This window comes from Periplaneta americana, chromosome 11, assembly GCF_040183065.1.
Source record: "Periplaneta americana isolate PAMFEO1 chromosome 11, P.americana_PAMFEO1_priV1, whole genome shotgun sequence".
NCBI lineage: Eukaryota > Metazoa > Arthropoda > Insecta > Blattodea > Blattidae > Periplaneta > Periplaneta americana.
In genome coordinates this window covers 135,100,061-135,117,277 of record NC_091127.1, presented here as the reverse complement: position 1 = coordinate 135,117,277, position 17,217 = coordinate 135,100,061, and the positions used below count along the sequence as shown (strand labels likewise).

Here is a 17,217-nt window from a genome sequence, read left to right as displayed (position 1 = left end):
AAAATACATCGAGACAGGATATAATAAAACGTGATGAAATAGAATGTGGTGGAATAGAATAGGCCGGTTAGAAACGAATTATGTGAAATAATTTAGTGGAATATAATGGAAGAGAACACAATATGGTACAACAGACTACATTACCACAGGCGCGCGTAGCTCAGCGGCTGAGGCGCTTGCCTGCGGATCCGAGTTGTGATCGAGAGTGGATTCGATTCCCGTTTGGACTGATTATCTGGTTGCGTTTTTTTTCCGAGATTTCCCCTACCGTAAGGCGAATGTCAGGTAATCTATGACGAATCCTCTGTCTCATCTCGCCAAATACCATCTCACTACCACCAATCCCATCGACGCTAAATAACCGAACAGTCGTTAAATAACCAACTAAAAAAACACTACAATTGAATATAACTGAGGAATAAATTGTATAGAACAAGAAAAACAGAATATAATGGAATTAAGTACCGGTATAATAAAACAGAAGAGATGAAAATAGAATGGAAAAGAATAGACCAGATTGAATAAGTATAATACATAGAATAAGGTACAATATAATGAAACTGAGTGTAATGATTTCATCAACATAGAGTGTAATACAATACAACCTTCAATTGCCTGGAATGATCTGGAAGATGACGTCATTATGTTGCGTCGTCGTGTGAACGCTGCACACGGGGCGACTGTAGCGCTGGTCGTGTGAAGTGGCGGGTATTAAACAGTGAGCAAGGAACGTGGCCAAACATCGAGCAGAGAGCGAAGAACGTTGACGTAGAAAGAAACTGCACACTATCATCAAGATGCCAGATCCATGCTGTGGAAGCGGCCAGGGTGAGTACATCATCTTTTAATGAATATTGGCTGACTGTAAGGGCAACAAACACTGCAATTTAACAAAATTGGTACTTTAATGCAGAGTTGTCACAAACAAGAAATGTATAGTTTGACGAGAAATTCAGTGGCGAACTTCTGCCTAGACAAACAGGTGCCCACGACCCCAGCTTCAGAGGGGGCCCTCCGTAAGGGACAATAATAATAATAATAATAATAATAATAATAATAACAATAATAACAGTATTTGATGGTCTAAGTTACATGCCTGTTTTCCAAAGTGAAATTAGGCTACGTTAAATAAATAAATAAAAGTAAAGTTTTTTTTTTTTTTTTTTTTTTTTTTTTTTTTTTTTTTTTTTTTTTTTTTTTTTTTGCTAATTATCAAATAAGGGGCCCCGATTCTGGTAACTGCCAAGGGGCCCTGGTCTTATGACCGGGCCTATTGAGAATTCTAGGTCACTATTTAACGACTCTGTATCAGCTGCGCCTGTAATTCTAAATGAGCCACAAGTTAAAAAGTAGATTTACAATACAGTACCATTATGGTAGAATATAACACGTATCACTGTAGTCTAACATTACGAGTTCAATGACGGATTTAAGATAACATAAGTTTCATGCTTGTCATTATACTCGAAGTAAGCGAGTTTGAACTTGGGTGAGAGCATTGAACTTTACAAGGTTAATGAACACTGCACGATTTCCGTCGGAAATGAAGTTATTATGGAATAGTACATTTACTGCGTGTAAATCAGAACCCAATACAAGATTAAGAGGCCTACAAGCAAAATTTACCTATTTTTCTGTCGGGGATAATAAAATAACGCCCTATGTCCCCATCTGAGAAATTAATTCAACTTTTTGTCAAGTTAGGCGAGTTTCAAAAAGGTTTTACTTAACTATGCTTAGAGTCAGTAAGGTCGAAATAGATGCCGCTGCTGTCCTGTCAGAAGATGCAACTTATCTCCAGTATGTACTGTAGGCCTACATATATTTTCCGAGGAGGTCACGAAATATTGCAAGTGGAACGAATTATCCGATAATCTTCGACATTTTAGCAAATAATTATGACCTACTTAATAAAATTGCAATTTGATGTTAATCTGAGTTAACTCTAGCAATATCAAAGTATTTTAAATAACCTGCAGTACCAACGGAGGGGTACTTTGTGACCACTAATTTTGAACAATTTTTTTTATATTTTGTTATCAGCAAATAATATGTAGCCTTCTATAATAAAAGAGAAAAATTGAAATGTCACTGTAAATTTTCGAACAATTACTTCAACATAACAATTTGTAAAATTTTACACATCACTTTCTTCACACCCGTCCTCACACATTGAACAGACCACAGTTTTACTACAAAAATGTTTAATTTTGAACTTTTTTTTAAATTTGTAATCAGCAAATAGTATGTACTGTAATAAAAAAAAGAAACTTTGAAATGCCATTGTATATTTTCGAAGACTTAGGCTACTTCAACTAGGGAGGATATTTTTTTACCACTTCTACATATTTTCCTATTTTAGTAAAACTATCAGTGAAACGATTAAACAATAACACAGCAAGTTAGGATTCATAACTGACAAATAATATTTTCACATTTTAATATATATATATATATTTTTTTTTTTTTTATTTAAAATATAAATTTTGGAGAAGGTGGGCACAAAGAACGCCCTCCACCCGTAGGTATTGCTAGGGTTAATTTTATGTGACTGTTAATTGCAAGTATGAACCTCGCTGTGATTGTTTCAGGGTGCCAGTGCGGCAGCAACTGCCAGTGCACCAACTGCAATTGCGGTTCTAAGGGCTCCGGGTCCTGCGGCTCCGGAAAGGACAAGGACAAGAAGTAACGCGCATTGAGGTGAGCAACTCAACACCAACCAGTACTGTAAACACGGTAGCTGTGTTTATGAGCCGTAACAAGAGTTCCACAGACACGACCTAGTACAGTGTCTGATTGTGCCATCGCAACACATTGTTTTGATTGCTGACGTCATGCCACAGTACACTGTCACTCTTGTGAGTACGGCATGTCAAAACACCTGGCATATATAAATGTGTCTGTCTGATTCTTATGATAACTTAACACACGTAATAATGACAGTAGCTACTAGTTATATAAACACCGTCTTATTTTTTTGTTCTTTATGTTAATCTCTTAGGAGTGTAAGACGATAATTTACTCAACAGAATTCTTATAGGCCTACTAGGTATTTGATGAAACTTCCATATCACCCCACACTACGCTCGGGAGAGAAAATGTTCTTAAATCATTGAAAACTTTTTATATTGCTATTCCCTGAACTAACCCACTAACCTTGTCACATACCACGGCCTCATATCACTTAACTACCCCCTCATCTAATCCATAACAAACGCAACTCAAACGTCTGTCCCGTATTTGGTGTGGGGAGATATTGAAGATTGGCTCTAAATGTTTGTGCAGTCACATTATCATGAGACCATTATCATTATCATCGTGAATAACAATGATAACCATCAGAGAGCCAGTTTCATTTGAGTAATTTGAATCCTGCATGAATTAATTTAACCGGCCTGGAGAAAAGAGAGGATATTTCAACTTTGGATAGAGATACATCCTGCCTCTGAATCTACAGGCATAGTATTAGCAGCATAGTAGCTACAGTAATAATAATAATAATAATAATAATAATAATAATAATAATAATAATAATAATAATAATCATAATAATAATGACAATAAAAATGAGAAGGGGGAAAGTCACACAACACGAACTGCACCCACTGTATCTTGACCTAACATAAATATGAACATTAAATCCAGATGTTTGAGAGGGGCAGGGCGTGTAGCACGTAGGCCTATTGGTGGATCCAGAAATATTTATAGTGTTAGTTGGGAGACCTGAGGGGAAAAAGACCTTTGGTGAGGCCGAGACGTAGATGGGAAGATAATATTAAAATGAATTTGAGGTAGTTGGAATATGATGGTAGAACTGAATTAATCTTGCTCAGGATAGGGACCGTTGGCGGGCTTATGTGAGGGCGACAATGAACGTACGGGTTTCTTAAAAGCAATTTGTAAGTAAGTAAGCTTTGTATATATTATTTTAATGTATCGAAGTACATATGATATTTCCATGAAGATATTCTGCGTCATCATACGATGAAAGAGTAATGGAACGGAGACATCTATGACGTAATGCAGAGGGCGGCCACTAGAGGGAACCTAAGAGTTGGAGCTTAATCTGAGACGATTCTAACCGGCGTCGGAGTTGTATCCGGTGTGGCTTAATGGATAAAGCATCAGCACGTAGAGCTGAAAACCCGGGTTCAAATCCCGGCGCCGGAGAGAATTTTTCTCCGTTCCATTACTCTTTCATCGTATAATGACGCAGAATATCTGCATGGAAATATCATATGTACTTCGGTACATTAAAATAATATATATGTTATGCGTAAATCACTTCGTGATTTAAGACGGCGCTTATTCCGTCGGATCCCGGCCAACTAGTCACTCATATCGAGTGCACCTCAGCACATGTGTGGACTTCGGTCCTGTGTTCATAGACATCTATGACGTAATGCAGAGGGCGGCCACTAGAGGGAACCCAAGAGTTGGAGCTTAATCTGAGACGATTCTAACCGGCGTCGGAGTTGTATCCGGTGTGGCTTAGTGGATAATGCATCAGCACGTAGAGCTGAAAACCCGAGTTCAAATCCCGGCGCCGGAGAGAATTTTTCTCCGTTCCATTGCTCTTTCAAAGTAAGCTTTGGTTTTAGTAAACGGTTCCAGATTAAACGGAAAACAAATTTTTCCCGCCCCAGCACTTAATTGTTCTTGCTCAATCAAGCAAGTTTACATTGGTAAAATAACTTCAGGTGTGCCTTTTATTCCACACTTGCTCCACTTTTTTTTTGCGAGTCCTGTCATTTGTGCTGGAAATAATCTATTCTGTGTAATATAATAACTAATAAAGCAGAATTCATATCCATACAAGTGTTGTACGGTCATCGTTTTATAAAGTGTCAATAATCATTAGATATTGCTTTTTCTATACCGTATATCACTTTTATTGTTCCATATACTCAAAAAGTACTTTTTTCAATTTGCGTATCGACTATTATTAGGGTCTACGTGTAATCAGTAGCTATTGAAGTAAGTAATGTAATGTAATGTAATGTAATGTACGCATCGCTTACGAGACATGTCCGAATATGGCTAGGGTATGCATGTTCGTGCGTTGTTAGTACCGGCATGATGTCATTTATTATGAGTCCGGTAAGCGATGGTCTTGAGTTCCAATTATAGCTAATGCATAGATTTTCGTCACTTTAATTTTTTTTACTTGACTGTTACTCGTTAACCCATATGAAGCCAGTTGTGCAGATCAATTTGCCGACTTAGTCGTTGCTCAGGGTGCATCATAGGAGGCTGGTCTACGCTACACCCGCGATGAGATAATATGATGATGATGATGATGATGATGATTATGATTTGTTGGGGTGCCAAAGGAGGACTTGAGCTCTGGTGATCGGACCCATGTCCACAGGATTATGAGATCAGCGCTGCAGCCACAGAGTCACCGTGGCGGCTCCGGTTGTTAATGTTATGTCATGTATTTTGCTGTCATGTACTGTGATAATGCGATATGTAAAAAATTTTGGGTTTGCAGAGTGAACCGTTTTTGGTTTGTTAACCTTGTTATTCTACTTCCGATGTCATAGTCGTTGCTCACTCAGTTAAGGCATATAGTTACAACTAAATCTTGGAGAAAGCTCTAACTTTCCAAATACCCTATTTTTCAGACATATTTACAAAATATGATACTAGTCCTTTTACAAAAATTACGAAATCATCGCGAAAATAGCTCAAACATTACAAACAATCTATTTCCCAAACATAAGTCTACTTATATTTAAAGAAACTCATACTAGACCTTGAACAAAAATTCCACACCTGTTTTCTATCATATATGTTTTCATTTGTTTCAGGAAGTGATACCAGTTCTCAATTCGTCGCAGAAAATCTTCTGAATCACCTTTTCGTCACATCATCAATCAGTACGCAGCTTTTGATATGAAAAACCCAAACTAAAATATTTTTGTGTGACATTTTGCACTTTATGTTATTTATGTTTAAGGTATTTAATAAATGACATATTTTTAAGTTACAATGATTATTAGAAGTAATGGCTGGGGTATACAAATGTTCAGTGCAACTGCGACAGACTTTCATAGTCAGTAATAAACTATCACCTGCAACTTTCCTAAGAAATTTCCTGTACCCTAAACCAACGCAAAAACACAGACTTTACATATCTGTAACGAAGTTAATCCGAAGTCCTTGTTGCGACCTTTTTAGAGTTAGAAAACCTTAATTCGAAACCAGTCAACGTCCATGGAACGCTGAAACTGCACATCTTAGTTTTGAATATACTGCAGCTGACGAATTACACACCCCTGCACTGAAATTTGTAAACCCTTGTAAGTTCACATCCTTACCTCACTTCCTTTCACTCAATGTTTTAGCATAAGTAGTGAAAGATCTGCCCTCGGGCAGAACATTAAATGAAGTTAATGAAATGAAATGAAATAATAATAATAATCTTCATCATCATCATCATTATCATCATCCTGGAGGGGAGGGTGAACCACTAGCGCTACGTCAAACAAGAAAACGAGTAAACAATCACTTGAATCCTCAACAAGGCGTATTCTCGCATAGGCCTATCAGTTAACTGTGTTAAGGTTTGCTATATATCTTAGATTGCACGCAGACATATCCACATGTCCCTAGATCAGAACTCTCATGTCTCCAGTAAGTGCTCGGGAAAAATTTTATGGATATGGTAATGGACTGGAAATCGGCCGAAACGGTGTTGATGCCTACCATGGGAAAACGGGAGAATACCGATTAAGCCCGCAACTGCTAACGTCTCTGGCACAAGTGTGGCTACGGATTTTTTTTATCCTGACCGGGACTCGAAGCAGGTTCACCTGGGTGACGTGCTGTTGGTATAAACCATAGGCGGGCAGGAATCGGGCATGTCCTGGGCTAGGCGGGCGAGTAATGGGCAGTTGTTTCTCTTAATATGACGCAAGAGGATTTAAGTGGCGGCCCCTCAGTCGCTAATCTCCTAGTGCAAGTGATTCTTAATCCGGAGTTCATGGACCCCTTCGGGACTCATGGATGGGCTTCAGGGGGTCCATGGAAGTCACATAAAAAATTAAAGATGTATATTGACTATATTATTTTAACGTAAGAACCAGAAGCTTATCTAAAATTGTTTTTAACTTTTTTACATTTTTCTAGGGAGAGGGTCAATAGCTTTCACCAGATTTTCTAAGGGGTCCGTGACTTAAAAACGATTAAGAAACCACTGTCCTAGTGGAATTGATAAGAATATTTTAATCACTTTATTTCAATATTATGTCTTTTAAAATTAGAGAGCTGTATTAATAATATATTCACATTATCTAAAAACAAAATGTTTTGCTTTATGCATTTTCTTTTATGCTTGTGACAATAATATTTAATTACATCATTTCAATTTGTCTTTCCCCTTCAGAGAGTTGTCTTTACAATATATTTACATTATCTACACAACGAAATGCCATTATAATTTTGCTTTATTCATTTCCTTATATGTGTTTTGTTTTCTGTGTTTTGCAATAAGCAGGCAAAAGTCTCAAACAATAATTTACTTCCTAAAACAACTTATCTCATTGACGACGGATTGTTTTAAAATATTCTATTAGTTGCAGACGCTCATCTCCAACAGTATTGTTATATGTTTGAGCATGCCTGGTGTTGTAATGTGCTTCAACGTTATATAATTTTTACTATAACAGAGTGTTCACTAGTGTCGTGCTATGTTCGAACATGAGAGGAGACATCTGATACTGCAAACTTCGCCCTACTCCATAGGCATCCCAACAGTACGTTGAAGTGAAGTATGTAAACTAAAATAACCGAGTCAGTTGAAAACCGGTAAGAGGCCTTATGTTCGGTTCAAGACTGCCAAGTCCCTGTAGAACCGAAGCTCCCTTTCCTTTTGTTCAATCTTTCACTTTCCCTACATATTCTCGGTGCCTTTTTCTTAGTTCTCTGCGTCTTTATGCTTTAACTGTATAAGATGTCAGGCATATATCTTGTGAAGTTACGCAAAGTAAAGAGTACAGGTAATTTTTCTTCTTATTAATATGACTATACATTCACAAAAATATACGTATAAAAAATCAAACAAAATATATTTTAAAAACGCATATACGGACAGTATTGTGCAATGTTCAAACATGGGAGAGTAAACCAAGACATTTCAAACTTCGTCTTATTCCATACGAAAATCTAATATCAAGATATATGCTCAAATCCTTAAAAAGTTTGAAATAGTGTCCTGCAATGTTCGAACATGAGAGAAGCAACCAATACATTACAAACTTCGTCTTATTCCATATGCAAATCTAATCTCAAGATATATGCTCAAATCCTTAAAAAGTTTGAAATAGTGTCCTGCAATGTTCGAACATGAGAGAGGCAACCAAGACATTACAAACTCCGTCTTATTCCATATGCAAATCTAATCTCAAGATATATGCTCAAATCCTTAAAAAGTTTGAAATAGAGTCCTGCAATGTTCGAACATGAGAGAGGCAACCAAGACATTACAAACTTCGTCTTATTCCATATGCAAATCTAATCGCAACATACGTGCTCAAATCCTTGAGCGGTATAAAATAGAGTCCTGCAATGTTCGAACATGAGAAAGGAAACCAAGACATTACAAACTTCGTCTTATTCCATATGAAAATCTAATCGCAACATACGTGCTAAAATCCTTAAGCGGTTTAAAATAGTGCACTGCAATATTCGAACATGAGAGAGGCAACCAAGACATTACAAACTTCGTCTTATTCCATATGAAAATCTAATCGCAAGATACGTGCTCAAATCCTTAAGCGGTTTAAAATTCCTGCAATGTTCGAACATGTGAAAGGAAACCAAGACATTACAAACTTCGTCTTATTCCATATGAAAATCTAATCGCAAGATACGTGCTCAAATCCTTAAGCGGTTTAAAATTCCTGCAATGTTCGAACATGTGAAAGGAAACCAAGACATTACAAACTTCGTCTTATTCCATATGAAAATCTAATCGCAAGATACGTGCTCAAATCCTTAAGCGGTTTAAAATTCCTGCAATGTTCGAACATGTGAAAGGAAACCAAGACATCACAAACTTCGTCTTATTCCATATGAAAATCTAATCGCAACATACGTGCTCAAATCCTTAAGCGGTTTAAAATAGTGCACTGCAATATTCGAACATGAGAGAGGCAACCAAGACATTACAAACTTCGTCTTATTCCATATGAAAATCTAATCGCAAGATACGTGCTCAAATCCTTAAGCGGTTTAAAATTCCTGCAATGTTCGAACATGTGAAAGGAAACCAAGACATTACAAACTTCGTCTTATTCCATATGAAAATCTAATCGCAAGATACGTGCTCAAATCCTTAAGCGGTTTAAAATTCCTGCAATGTTCGAACATGTGAAAGGAAACCAAGACATCACAAACTTCGTCTTATTCCATATGAAAATCTAATCGCAACATACGTGCTCAAATCCTTAAGCGGTTTAAAATAGTGCACTGCAATATTCGAACATGAGAGAGGCAACCAAGACATTACAAACTTCGTCTTATTCCATATGAAAATCTAATCGCAAGATACGTGCTCAAATCCTTAAGCGGTTTAAAATTCCTGCAATGTTCGAACATGTGAAAGGAAACCAAGACATTACAAACTTCGTCTTATTCCATATGAAAATCTAATCGCAAGATACGTGCTCAAATCCTTAAGCGGTTTAAAATAGTGTCCTGCAATGTTCGAACATGAGAAAGGAAACCAAGACATTACAAACTTCATCTTATTTTATATGAAAAACTAATCGCAAGATACGTGCTAAAACATGAAGGAGTGGGAGTGGAGGACTGCGAATATTTTTATAACAAAGGTTGAACAAACACAACAGGCCTTCTGCAGCGTAAACATCGACGAATGTCATACTTCAACATAGTCGATTAACTTGAATCGAACATAGTGCCTGTAATCCCAGATCACATATAGATTAATCATTCCTGTGTTAAAATCGGTTGCACTTTGAAGAGAACAACCGCCAGGATCGCCACCCGTCCGCCGTAAACGAACACGAGATGACTGTACAGTCGCTAATGCAATTCAAATGGGAGTTATGACGTGACTCCTTATTTAACAACTAGATGGCAGCATAGTAAACCTGACAAAAGTTGTTACCGTCAAAGCCTATAACGCCGAGCAATCTGGGTATATATGATCTAGCACGTCGCTAATACTTTCATCGTCCGTATAGTCACACAAATATTGTTACCGAGCAAATGTGAAGAATGTAATTATAGCTATGCATCCACCGCAATGACTGATTTGATGTAATACTTCACTGTAAACATAGGCTTAATAATGTAGATTCTACTACTAGATGCAGACTACCTTAATGCTGAAAGGATAAGAAGAATCTTACGCCTCTCAAAAAAATTGTCGACCACTGTCTATAGATAAAATATCCTTCGGAGCTGACTGTGAGCAGCAAGTCAACGGCCAAGAGATGGCACGGCATGTGCTGGAGGAAAGGATGATGAAATGCAATCCGCCGAGAGACGGCATTGTAACAGCATTGTTACATCACTAAGCCGTTGGAATATCGCCACTTTTAATCATTTTTATTCACTGCATTGAAATCTGTTAAATAAATTTAAATTTGAATACATGTGTTTGGTACATATTCATGACTTTTTACTCGTCCATGCAAAAAAATATCAGGGAGTGTTCATTTAGTGCAGAATATTTCATTTCAAGCATGCAGAGGCAATCTCACGGTCCGACTAAGTTGCCACCAGACCTACTCTACTTACAAACAAGCGTTAAGGAGTGGGAAAGAGGTTCGTATGTGATTGAATTATTGGTTAGAACTGAAATAAATTATATACTTCTGAAACATATATTCACATTCTGCAATTTTATGAACAATAAAAACATATTTACGAAAAGTACCAAATAAGCAGAGCAATAATTCATGAAGTGAAGTGTCCTTGATAACAATTAAAATATCTTTAAAACTTTTGTAGAGACGGGTTGCTCGTTACAGACTCCGATTACAAGCCTCTGTTGGGGGGGGGGGGGAAGAGAGAGAGAGAGGAAATGAGGCTAAGGATCTAAAGTAAGGAAAAATAAAATAAGGAAGAGAAATAGAGAGAATGGCAGAAGAAAGGAATGAAATACAAAAGCGGATAAAGCGGAAAAGAGCGAAAAGAAAGAATGTGTAATAAAAATATAAGGAAAAAGAAATAAGTAGGAAACAAGGGAATATAGAAAATAGGAAAAAGACAAGATAAAATACAAGAGAGAAGAGAAGAGAAGAGAAGAGAAGAGAAGAGAAGAGAAGAGAAGAGAAGAGAAGAGAAGAGAAGAGAAGAGAAGAGGAGAGAAGAGAAGAGAAGAGAAGAGAAGAGAAGATAATAAAGAAGACAAAAGCATGAAGAAAGGAAATAAAGAGAAGAAACAAATCAGAATAAAAAGAGAGACTGAGAAGAGAAAGGACATACAATAGGAAGAAACAATAAGAATAGAAAGAGGAAAAGTTTTCAAGACTAGACATAAAAAAAGCCTGTAAGTGCCAATACCTTTGAAAATTAGTTTAAAAAAAAAGGGTACTGATGTCCCAATCCACTAAGTTTTATTTAATACCTGGCTTCTCCCATGGATACGCAAAATGTATGATATTATATTACTAGTCGCACAAGAAAACTCTTAGGGCCATATTCATAGACATTCTTAGAGCGGGCTTCCGGTAGATGATCAGCGAACCAACGTTTATCGTATTCATAAACCAGTGTTAGCGATATGATATGATATGATATGATATGATATGATATGATATGATATGATATGATATGATATGATATGATATGATATGATATGATATGATATATGATATGATATGATATGATATGAATCCTGTACAAGTAATCAGTCGATAGCCGGGGCTAGTTTAGCACGCTCGTAGCGCGGGCTAGCGATATGTCCATGCATAGCACCCTTGTTTTCTATGGCTGTCTCTTTGGCACTTACAGCCTTTTTCATGTCCAGTCTTCAATAAAATCATAGAAAGAGAAAAAGTAAAGAAGGGAAAGAAAGAAGAGAGAAGAAATAAAGATAGAAATGAACAAAGAAAAAAGAAAAATTAATCAGTACAGAAAGAAAGTCTGAGAAGAAAAACAATAAAAGTGTAAAGAGAAACAAAGAAAAGAAGGAAATAAAGAGAAAATCAAAAAGAACTACTAACAAAGAAAGAAACAGGAATAGAAAGAAAGAATGAGAAGAGAAACGACTAGGCCTACACAGATGTAGGAAAAACAATAAGAAGAGAAAGAGAAAAAGAAATACATAAAAAGGGAGAAAGAAATTAAGGAAGAAAGAGAAAAATAAGGAAGGAAAATTTTAAGAACTGATGGAAAATAAGTTTGGAGAGAAAGTGAAATGTAGCAGTAGCAGTAGCAGTAGCAGCAGCAGCAGCAGCAGCAGTAGTAGTAGTAGTACCGTCATTTCCCACGACACAACTATTCAAAGAACGTTGTAGAAGTAATATAGACCGTTCGTAGTGACTTGGCTTCAAACTACAGTACAGCAAAAATATAGATAAACGAGCTACTACGTTATGGAATACAAAATTTGAACCATAGTTGTGTTCCAGAATCATAGTTGTGGGAAATGACGGTAGTAGTAGTAGTAGTAGTAGTAGTAGTAGTAGTAGTAGTAGTAGTAGTAGTAGTAGTAGTAGTAGTGATGGTGGGGTGTGGTAGTGGTAGTGGTAGTGGTGGTGGTGGTGGTGGTGGTGGTAGTCGTAGTGGTAGTAGTAATAAAATTAATTAAAAAGCACAATAATATATGAAGGAAAAGAAATAAACAATAAGAACGGAAATAGAGAAGAAATAACAAAGAAAGAAACAATTCACGAGATGAAATGCAGCCAAGATTTTAAGTTTTTATTGAGTCGAAAACACACACCGCAGTGTGATCGGGAAGAAGGTTCATGGCTGCGTCGAAATAGCTGCGCGCAAGTCGTGTGGAACAGCGGATTGTTACCTGCATCCAGCACGCTCGAGTTTGAATCCCGGACTGACCTCGATGGCGAGCCAAGGGCAGACACAACATCCAAATACATAAATTGCTGCTTTGTTATGCACTGCTGCATATCTTTATTATTTGGGACACAGCGAGCAGGATACATTCCACACGAATATGATATATTTATATTCTTCAAGTCGATTAATAGTAAATAACTTACATGATTAATTAATACAGAACACAAAACATCTCAATGCACAAACAAGACAAATAAACAAATACAACCTGACAGGAGTATACAAATTAACTTGCTTAGTTGTAATTAACAACTTCTACATTGGACGTCCTTTGTGGTTGCCGATTGGTCAGACCTTCAGTCTGTCACGTAGGCAGTCCCGGTCAGGCCTGGGATTTTTCAATGAAAAATCCATAGTGACACTTGTGGCAGACCAGGTCGTAGTTGGGGTTTTTCTGGGGGTTCTCTCGTTTCTCCATATTAGGCTTCTACATCATTCCCTCAACACATCTCCCTTCCGTCATCATTCCATAGCATTCCGCGATCGTCGGCTAGCGACGCAAGGAAAGGGCTGATCTAGGGACGAGGGGGGTTGCCTGCTCGAAACCTGGGTACGCAGCGGAACTTTTTTTTCTCTTGCACGGAGGAGGAACCCGAAGGCTTACACTACAGCCTGAGGATTATTGTGCTTACCACTCATATTAAGGTGCGTACACACTTAGCGAATGAACAACGAACGAACGAACGACAAACGAATGCATTCGCTGATCGAAATCGGAACGTGAGTACGTCGCAGCAAAGGCAAACCGATCGTTTGGTTTGCCTTCGAAAATGATCCGTCGCTTGTCGGACCATTAAAGGAAGTTGGTATTCGTTGTGGACGGGATTTGCCACTAGTTTGTAGTTCGTGGCAGAACGCAGCGCTTAGTTCAATTTCACCAACAGGATGTCAAAACTGGAGTGGACGGAAGGCGCTGTTATAAATCTTATTAATGCATATAGGGAGCAGGAAACTTTATGGAATCCCAGGCATCCTACTTACCACAATAAAGTAAGAAAACATGATGTTTGGGAAGCTAATGGAAAGAAGTTTAGCTGCAAGGTAGGCGAGTGAAAGACGTGCAAAATTTGAAAATTATTTTTGTTTATTTATTTCCAGTGGATACATATTTGTTGTTTATTGTAGAGAGCAGAAGTCAAAAAGAAAATTGAGTCCCTACTGACATCATTCCGGAAGGAAAGACAGAAGTCTGCAATGAGGAGTGATGAAATTAGTGTACGAGTCAACTTGATTCGCATATAAACATATGTCGTTCCTTTTGGACAAATTCACGCCCAGAGAAAACAAAGTTCCTTCCTTGTACACACAAAATAAATTATTGGCACTTAAAAGTGCCTTTTCGTAAGCATGATGCGCATTCGACAAACACAGACAAATCTTTCTTTTTAGTATTTTAAGATAATTATTGTCAATGAGATATCCGTATATTCAGACTTTCCCCTGTCTTGCAGTCGTAACTTAATAAAATCTTTCAGTTCCTCAATTATAGCTGTACATACTTCTGGAAAAATCCTGGTAATCAGCTGTTTCGACACTTTGAATAAATACATTAAACTTGTATACGAATATCCTATAGCGAGATATCGAAGTGTTAATGCTAGCCTTTCCTGAATAGGTATTGCTTCTCGCCAGCCTGTGTCTTTCTTGGAAATTTTTGGCCCTATTTTGCACAGTAAAATTTCGAAGTCTGTTTCTGACGGAAGTTGTGGAACTGTCCCGATTCCATTCGACGTAAATCATGAAGCAAGTCAGTGCCTCTATATTGATTGCGACTTTTGTTTTTTAACTTTCTTTTTGTTAAACTTCCTATAATAACAACGGCTGCACTTGCTATAATTATATTTTCGTCTGCCATTATTGCGGATAATCAGCGAACGTGAATGTTTTCTGACCAGTTGCTCATGATTTGTACGTTGCTCCAAACAGCGAACGAACAACAAAGTTTCGCTTCATCATTCGTTCGTTGTTGGTTCGCTAAATGTGTACGCACCTTTATATGAATGGCTGGGTAGTCGAACGGCTGCGCTCTTGTACAAGTACAACCCGAATTATGGTATGGATAATGATAATGATATATGCCTTAATGATGGCGAAATGAGTCCGAGGTCCAACGCCGAAAGTTACCCAGCAATTCTGCTTCGATTGGTTGAAGAAAAACCCCGGAAAAAATAACTAAAAATAATGTCCATGGCTTGTCAGTACAATATATATTTTCATTAATAAACTTCCTCGTATGTAATCGTGAAAACTTTGTAACTAATTCAACAGTTCATAATATAAATATTCGTCAAAAATTACTTTCATACTCCATCGGCAAGTCTAACGTGCTATCAAAAAAGAGTGCGTTATATGGCAGTACAGCTGGCGCCAGCTTTTTTGGCGTGTGACCTTGAGTACAGTGCCTAGTCTGTGAGCATGTTGTCAGTGCAGCTGAGAATGGTACCACCTCCTATACACGTCACAGCAGCCATTTGCCAATCAAAGGTTGTCAGTCTTACTGCGGCAAAGGTAAGACATTCGCACTCAACGTTCCTATTACTTATTTCACTCGCCAAAAACTGTGGCGTGGCCTGTAACAATTTTAATAGTCTCCCTATGAATATAGACAAAATGAAAATCAAAACATAAAATTATTTAGGGTCAAATTAAATAAGTACCTAATTAAATAAGTATCTAATAAGTATATATTCTGTAGGTGAATTTATGACATTCAACAACGCTTGATGAATACTTCTGTCTTGTATGAAGTACTGATATTAAACAGTGCTGTCATGGTAATATTTTTCTTGACCATGTGCCCCACCTCTTGTTTTCTCCCTTGAAATATATTTTACTCTCCTCTCTCTATCTCTCCGACTATCATTTAATTATTTCTTTAATATTAAAGAAGAAATAAAGAAATTGTTTTGCTTTACATTTTAATTGTACAACAAGTTTGATTTAAAGAATGCACCATGCAGCACCACCGTAGATGCACACTTGTCTCGATGAATCTTGGAGTGTGTATTTGCAGCACTTCTTGTTTTTCAACCATTATTTTATATAATTCTGGATTCCATTGCTGCAGAGGAGGACAATTTTTGTTTATGAACATCAAACAAAATACATTAGGAACAGCAAGAGATGATGTAGGCTAAGATCTGTACAGATCTCCGCGTACAAAACTTGGGCACTCATATTCCCTATGGCTCCATACAGACAAAATCTTATTTTCCCATACGATTAATTAAAAAAAATTGTAGGTTCCCATACGATGTATGGCCCCGTATGCCCTCCATGACAGCACTGATACTAAACCTTTGTGTTGTAGTAATAGTCTGTATGAAGGATTCAGAGCTATAGCGGGCCAAGCGCCATTTATTAAAAACGGAGAAAGCAAGGCTAAAGTTAAGTAAATACCATAATTTAATGAAGATTGATATATCATTTAATTTTAATGTGCATACTTTATCTTACTTGCTATATGTTTCGTTAAATTATGGTAATCACTTAATTTTAACTCTTGTTTTCTCCGTTTATAATTAGTATTAGTAGTAGTATTTATTTATTTAACCTGGTAGAGATAAGGCCATCAGGCCTTCTCTGCCCCTCTACCAGGGAATTACAACTATAATATGAAGAATAAAATTACAGTTAATATTAAATTTACAATTACAATTACAATTACAATAAAAATTAAAATACGACAAGATTACCTGATTAATGAAAGCTAGACAATTTATCATAGAAGTTAAGAACAAAGAATATTTTTGTATTTACTGAATTACAAATTAAACCTAGAATAACAAAATTCTATAGTGATGAAATTACCATATATTGAGATATTTTGTGATAGATTAAGAGAACTATTTACAAGAAACCATGCCTGAACGAGTCTCAATTACTGACCAAATGCCTAGTAAGTTTGCGTTTGAATTCAATTTTATTTCGACAGTCCCTGATGCTAGCAGGTAACGAATTCCAGAGTCTTGGCAGGGCTATTGTGAAAGAGGATGAGTATGAGGAGGTGTGATGGGATGGTATTGTTAGTATTGTTTCATGGCGAGAGCGTGTGGTGGGAAGAAAGGTACGTGAAGCGAGACGACAGGTACGAAGGAATAGAAGAGTTCAAGATTTCGAAGAGAAGGAGAAGTGAAAGTAAATTTCTTTTCTTAT

General features: G+C 37.1%; 1 long non-coding RNA gene across 1 annotated transcript; it reads left to right on the top strand.

Annotated features, from left to right (window-relative positions):
- Positions 1–688: 688 nt before the first annotated feature.
- On the top strand, positions 689–5,995 carry LOC138709370 (uncharacterized). The gene is made up of 3 exons (XR_011334922.1): positions 689–828; positions 2,592–2,700; positions 5,814–5,995. It is a non-coding gene; the product is annotated as an uncharacterized lncRNA (long non-coding RNA).
- Positions 5,996–17,217: the final 11,222 nt, after the last annotated feature.